This window comes from Falco rusticolus, chromosome 4, assembly GCF_015220075.1.
Source record: "Falco rusticolus isolate bFalRus1 chromosome 4, bFalRus1.pri, whole genome shotgun sequence".
Taxonomy (NCBI): domain Eukaryota; kingdom Metazoa; phylum Chordata; class Aves; order Falconiformes; family Falconidae; genus Falco; species Falco rusticolus.
This window is the reverse complement of record NC_051190.1, coordinates 82483301-82490315: the sequence shown is the minus strand read 5'-3', so window position 1 is coordinate 82490315 and position 7015 is coordinate 82483301. Positions and strand designations below refer to the sequence as shown.

At 35.5% G+C, this 7015-nt stretch overlaps 1 long non-coding RNA gene across 1 annotated transcript in view; it reads right to left on the bottom strand.

Moving 5' to 3' along the window:
* Window positions 1–4572: 4572 nt before the first annotated feature.
* The window catches only part of LOC119147891, a 45826-nt gene continuing 43383 nt past the window's right edge, over window positions 4573–7015 (bottom strand). The window contains exon 3 of the long non-coding RNA XR_005104217.1: window positions 4573–4803. This is a non-coding gene — a long non-coding RNA (uncharacterized LOC119147891). The remainder of the gene's footprint in view (window positions 4804–7015) is intronic.

Below are 7015 nucleotides of genomic sequence, written 5' to 3'. Positions count from 1 at the left end.
TTTGGAATTGTGAAAGGAGAGGTGTTTGTTAAAGAAAAAGTCAACTTTAATAATAAAATTGTCTTCTCAACTAGTCCCATTAACATGATATGACAAGCAAATTCAGTAATCTCAAGCTGGGGAGAGAGAACCTCCAGAAGATAATTGGTTGCATTGCAGTGCAGAGGTGTGACGTACGTGGGTTGATGTTTGGTTTGATATGTTTTGGTTTTTTGAGGTACTTGTTTCTGTTAATAACTGGTAGCTACAGACTTAGTCTGGATGCCTCAGTAGAAACTGTGTAAAATTCAGTGACATTCATCTCTTTTTCTTTCTGCATCTGCACATAGACACTTAAATGCCCACTCAGTTTAAAGGAACTTTGGCAGAAAATGAGCATTTTTGTACTCAGACTTAACTATCACCGTGTTTTACACTGACTAGGTATTGTCCTTTTCCAAAATACATAGCCTATCACCTATTTAATCCTCTTCCTGGATTGCTGTGCATAAATGAATAAGTGCTCACCTGTCCTTTGGGATATTAAGAATAATTACTTACTTTCTATATATGTTTTCTAAAAAGTCCTCATTATACTTCTGTGCTAAAAATACCTAATTTGCTTATTATACATGGATACACAGTTGCAACAAGACATGATCTTACAGTATGTGATAACAACATAAAAACAGGGGAAAGCACAGATGTTCTGTTTTTACTGACAAAGGTGGTAGGACAGAACAGGAGATTATTCATTTTGTAAACCCCCAGGACTGAAATGCCTAAGGAGTTCATCTGACCCACAGAGGAACACCTATTCCCTAAGGTACCTCAGAAGCCTCATAGTGCATTTGAGTATTTCCATGCTCCTACTGCACGCCATGGGTAGAGGGGGTCATCACTGTATCACTTTAGAGACCACGTTATAGAAGCATGAGTTTTCTTTGGATGGTAAAGTTCAGATTAAACCCGGTTTAAAATGTAACCTGTCTCTGTCCCCATCCCTGAGTCCCTGTATAATGGCTTGGGTGCTTTCTAGTCCAGTGGCCCACATTCTCCATCCTCTCTTGGGAAAATATGGTGGGAAGACTTTTATCACAGTCTAGCAAGTGACACTTTGGCAGCAATTAGGTGATGGACTGAATAATTTTGCCATTTTGTTTTGGGTTTTTTTGACTTCCCAATGATTTCAGTAGGGCTTCACTGAAAAATTGATAACACAATGGCTTTTTGTTGTTCAATAGCTGTGAAAGATGCAACATGCTAAAAGTAATGTCTAATACGTGGTATTTTTAGTCATCAAAGTTTATAATCTTCAAAATTCAGTTGTTCTTTGCCTACAATATTAGAACTCTGTTCTTTATATTTCAGGGTTTATATTCGATTTCTGCTTTTCGAGTCCTGTATAATTTCTACAAATTGCAGTTTTGAAGGTCTCAATTTCTACATATATTATACTAGTAAGATTTTTGTTTCATGCAATGTCCCAAATATTTTAATTAAAATTATTTTCTTTTTCATACAAATAATTTAAACTACTTCCATATTAGTCTCACCTTTGTAGTCTTATTGACCCCTGATTTAATGTTGAGTGTGTTTCAGTGTATCTACCTGACTGGGCCTGCATTTTTACAGCATATTTATTTAGTGTAAAAAGAAAAAAATATTTAACAATGAAAAATAAAATAGTAAGATTGTACTTATCACTTTTTTTAAGAAATGGGTACCGTAACAGAATGGTGCTTGCACAATTCTTTACTATCTTTTATAATTAAATTCTTATCATCAAAGGTACTATGCTGTACGGCTTTTTCACAAAAGGTATTTTTAAAAACTCATCTTCATTTTATAGAATCAACTAATTTGTGTTGGAAGTGATCTCTGGAGGTCATCTAGTCTAACGCCCCAAAGAACGCAGATCCTACTATGGAACTATTTTTCCATCTCGCATGTTTGTACAGTTCTGCATACTTGCAGAACATCCATCAAAAAAATGAGAGAATTATCTGGGACAGTTTTAAAATTGCCTGTGTTTTGCTAATGCTACATAGAAATGAGCACAATTAACTTGCTTTTCAGGTTGTAAATAAATTTCGCTTGGAAAGAAGTGAACTAAATGCAAAATATTGTAGATAAATGCATATTTCCTTTTTTCTTCTTGTTACCGGAAATATTTTATCAGTGTTTATCAGGTGAAACCCAGAAGCCTGGGGAAAGATCAGCAGGATATCCCACCTGCATTCCAGCTATTGCTCCACAAGAGTGCAGGTCTCCCGTAGGTCCAGTAGCTGCAAGCCCTGTGCAGATGTTTCCAATACTCCACGCTGTCTAAAGCATTCAGGCATTTGAATCACTGCTCTCGCTCAGACTATTAATCTTGCTGATGGCACTGACAACGTCCTAGTGACCTTAACAAGTTCAGGAGCAGAATTTTGGGAGATATTTTTCCCCCAGTAACTAATATAAGCTTGATCCTATATTTAAACAGTTCAGACTATTTTCAGGCTGAAGCTAGTGATTTACTCGAATGGTTAGACTACTGACTAGGAAACAAAATATTTGAATTATTTAGTTTTTCTAGTATTATGTGTAATATAAATTAATATATTTTACACAATGGTAAGTGTAAGGAAAGAAGGCAAAACAGTCCCAGCAGACTGCATCATATGGATGAACTAGCTCCCTTGAATCCAGCTTCAGTCTGACTTGATATCTGAATACTACCCTGGAGAATAAAGACCACCATCACCACAAATGTGACAGGCCTGATGGAGAAAAGTTCCAACAAATATATAAATGCTCAATATTATGTTTCTGTCAGCACAATTTGGATGTATCATGCATTTCAACATAATCAGCTTGTAACTGTTCACTGGCCGTCTGCGTGCTGGAGTGTTCCTGCACTTCAGCTTCCAAGTTTGATCAACAGTCAGAAAAGAAATTCTTGTCTGCTGTAGCTCTTTTATGGGTGTGTAAACAACATTACGTCAAACGATCCTGTTACTCTAGTCTCAGAAAATTTACATCCTAGTATTTCAAGATGATGTATGTGCACTTCCACAATGGTTTGGGTTTGTATCTATCTATCTATCTATCTATCTATCTATCTATCTATATCTGTCTAAAATTTCCATTGCTATGATCACACATACTTTCCAGAACATGATAATTGGAGTTTTTGGTTGTCTATAATGTGCAAGCTTGGAATGCCTGAGGCTTCATGGGAAGATATTTTAGTAGAGAAATTATTATAAAAGTGTTGCTGTTAATCACATAAATAAAACTGCTGTACTCAGTCCCTGAAATCAAGTTACTAGCAATGTTGGTATTTTTATAGAAGTATATTGTGCATGTTTAGAACTTTAAATACTGTTTCCTTACAAAATCAACAGCCTTAGCCTTTAACTAGTAACTGTTTCTAAAAGGACAATGTCTGCAGAGCTCCCCACTTGTAGAAGTCAATACTGTTCTTACTTATGTCTGATGGCAGTGTGCCTGTTAATTCAGAGGATGCTTTGTCACTGGTCTGGTTTCATAACCTGCGGATGTTGAAAAAAATCCTTAATTTTTCATTTTCAAATAATTTCTTCATTGTGATGGCTGCCAAAGTAATTTTCAGATATAAAATTCTAGTATTCTGTCTTCTTAATATGTTGGCAATGAGGCTGTGTTTACATGGTGCAAGACTGTGCCATGCAGAGGTGCACAAAAGCAGCTTTAAATGAATTACTTTGGGTATTGGAATGTCTGTAGCCATTGCTGGCCCCTAAACACTCTGTGGAACTGTGAGGGTTTAGAGACCTTGTTCAGAGTGCATAGGCACTCCAACAACAACAAAAAGTGCAATAACTTAATTGTTCAGTTAATGCCATGAAGATAAAACATGGCAAATACATATCCTGTGGTGAATTCACACCGTAATATGAAATGCATGCAAATGATTATATGCAAATACAAAACTACAGTCTGAAAAAGAGTTTGAGTTTATACATGTAAGAACTTGCATGTACATTGATTCAAGGGAAAAGGAGTGCAATCACAATACCAGAGCTCTTAAAATCTTAATCACACAAAAAGTCTTAATTTAGATAATACCGATCATGCATTTTAATCTAAATATGGGATAAATTACCTGGCACTGAAATTGTTTCTTCATGCCTTCTGTCTTGGGAAAAATCCTGACTCACCTGTCTCACTGATTCAGTATTTTGGCATCCTGTAAGTTCTGTTCAGTCTGTCAAAGCTCTACTGACCTAAGCTGTGTGAATGAATTAATTCTACACTATGTTACTACTACTATTCTTACTCTCTATTTACTACCATGTACTCAGTACCGTACCTAAGCTAAAGGTACTAAAAAGGAGCTGAAGTTAGTAAGAGTTAGGATCAAATGACATCTGGGCACTGCAGCAGTGTATCAAAGGTGATGAAGTGATTAATTCTCAGTTGTCTCTTGAATCTGCGTACGTGGCAAAAGCCACCATTACAGTACTGTCCTGCACAGAAAATAGGATCTAGGCCTGGAATGGACCTAGATCAAGTCCACTATTCTCCTCCTCTTATGTTTCTATAATCACATTCCCAAATTTGTTATATTACCAATTAGCAGCAGAATGAAAATAGCACAATTGTGTTTCACCACTGTTTCTGATTCTGTTCCTTCTTTCTTACCTTCATGTTTGAGAAAAAGGGAGCAGGTAACATTGATGAAGGGCTGGAGAAGGTACTTGAAGAACAGCTTCAAGAACTGCAGGATTCTCACAAACTACGTTGTTGTGATTGACTTTAGAGGTTTCTCTACAGCTGGTAGGCATGATGATTTCACTGTCAGGTAGAAAGAGTTCAATAAATTTAGATTAAAGTTTTCTTATACCCATATTCTCCTTTTTCATAGTATTTTCCCGCAGTGCTATGCAGAAGAATGCTATGTGTACCAATATATATTGGCATTATTTAGGCACATGACTAACAAAGATACGACTTCAAGTTCACAAAACTGTATGAGGGAGAAAAATACTTGAGAATATGTTTGTAAAAGAGGTAGGGAATTCAAACCAAGTAATAGTCATTGTAGCAGAGCACAATGTGAATCCAATACAGACTTTCTGGAACTGTCAAATGCAGAGGAATTACTCAAACTACATGAATTATAAAAAGCTTTTAGACAACTACTTGGACTTCTAGGTACAATAGTACCTTTGAAAATTTGGCTTTTATCCCTGTCAGGCATAGTTTGTGATTTCTTTTTAAAAAGACATGTACAGTTATAAAATCACATATGCGTAAAGCCCACTTCCACTTCTAAAGGAATATCTGTTTTTAAAAAACTAATAGATGTGTTTTTTAAAGTGTACCAGCAGACCTTAAAAGGAATTGTCATCTTAGAGATCTGTCTACCTTCATATAGTTGGGTGTATAAAGACTGCTTCAATCCACAATACAGTTTTCTTCTCTTCTAAACATTTGATAATTGCTCCAGTACCACAGTGAGCTAACATTTGGTGAGTTCTAGGTGGGTTTTATTAGCAAAGAGTAGTACTTCATGACTGTACAATCTCTCAGTACCAGCTGACGTATTTTCAATCCATTTACTGTATTTCTATTTCCCCAGGTTCCCACTAGTTTGATTACTTCTTAGACAAATGTTTCCAGTAGCTGCAGGTGTCAGAGCTACACCTGATTGTTTGCCTTGAGGGAACAGAAGATTTGCTGTTAGTTAACAGTTATTGATACAAGGAAGCTCTCCGTTTTGCATGCCCGCTTATTGATAAGTAGGAATAACTTTCCATTAAAAGGTGTATGTCCAATGTGATAAAAACCCCCTCTAATCTCACACACACATACATACATAGCATTGACTTTTGTTATTTTAACTCATTCAAGGTGATAAGATTTTCACCTAAGAAATATTATTCAAATACACTGTTTTGCTAAAGCCCAAAATTTTTAGGAAGTTTTAGTGATCCAGGAAACTTACGTGACATCAGAATGGAAAGGAGAATTGTAAAAGCAGAATGTAGGGATTTAAAAAATACTACTTTGAAACAAAGCATTTCACATAAATGTTTAAAATATTCTGTTCAACAAGGACATAGTTCAGAATTTTGAAATACTTTTGCAAAATGGAGTGGATGCCTTCTAGTTATTTCTTAGTTTCCTTACTGTCTTTTAGTAGTAATTGTCTTCTTATTGTAATCCTATTTTCCAGGACCGTTACCATTTTGTCAGACAGTTCATAATACAGCTGGGGTTTATTTGCCTTCAAATTATTCTGTCTCAAAATTCTTTTCCCTGGTTAAAACAAAAAATCATAGATTAAATTTAAGGTGGGATGCTGTAATATTAGTGTTGATTCAGTTTATCTATGTGTGATACATTAAAACCACCCTGGTTAAACTAGTCCACATAATCAAGAAGAAATTAGTTTATCTAGAAGATTAACTTCAGTCTTTGGTTTCCCCAACTTTTTAAATTTAAACAAAGAACATATATTCCATGAAATGAATGCAAAACTATCCATCACTATTTCCACAGTTTTGCTTCCCAATGTGATGCACTTTAATTTTTTAGATTTTCAGAAAGTAACAAACATCCATCCTCTGAAAATCCTCTAGTTTTTGTTATTTTCTAATTCATTCTTTATGTCCAGGAATATAGTTTTTACACCCTGTTTCAGAACTGTATCTGAACTGTGAATATGCCAAAGTGGGAAAAAGAAGGTGAAACTGTGAACCCGGCTTCAACAGATTGTATTCATTCTTCAGCCTTAGTAACCAATATCCCCAAAGCAAAAAATACAGTAGCTTGGGATAAAATTAGGGTTCTCTAGAAAAAAAATCCAGTACTGCAGTCTCTCATGCTCTAGGACAAAGTGCAGTTCTAGTGAGTTTTTAAAAAAATCCTAAAAATTGATGTTTAGCAATCTGATTGACTAAGAAAACTGATTTATGAATGCTAAGCATTTTGGAAGGCAATATTAGACACTTGCTTGTAACTCTAGAAGTCCAAATAGCTTCTAAATCTATTCCTTGGTTTC